Raw genomic sequence first — 320 nt, forward strand, 5'->3', positions numbered from 1 at the left:
ATTGTATTTGAAAATAACAATAATTTAATTCCTTGATTACATTGAGACATGCACGATCACGTCTAATCTTTTATTCGTTGGAATAATTTGGAACAGACGTCCTAAATTAAACAATTTTTTTTGCTGAATTCCTTGTGATTTGACAGTATTTTTGACCAAATGCTAAAATCCCCCAAAATTATGATTATTATGTTTTACAAAAAACTTTGGCGGGGCATAATAAATCACTCGCTGCCCAGTTTTGGCCCTTGGGCTGCCTGTTGCCTACCCCTGCTGTCTGACACCACATCTCAAAAGTCTACCCGTCTCCGCTCATTCAT

This window comes from Oncorhynchus kisutch, linkage group LG30, assembly GCF_002021735.2.
Source record: "Oncorhynchus kisutch isolate 150728-3 linkage group LG30, Okis_V2, whole genome shotgun sequence".
In the NCBI taxonomy this organism is placed as follows: domain Eukaryota; kingdom Metazoa; phylum Chordata; class Actinopteri; order Salmoniformes; family Salmonidae; genus Oncorhynchus; species Oncorhynchus kisutch.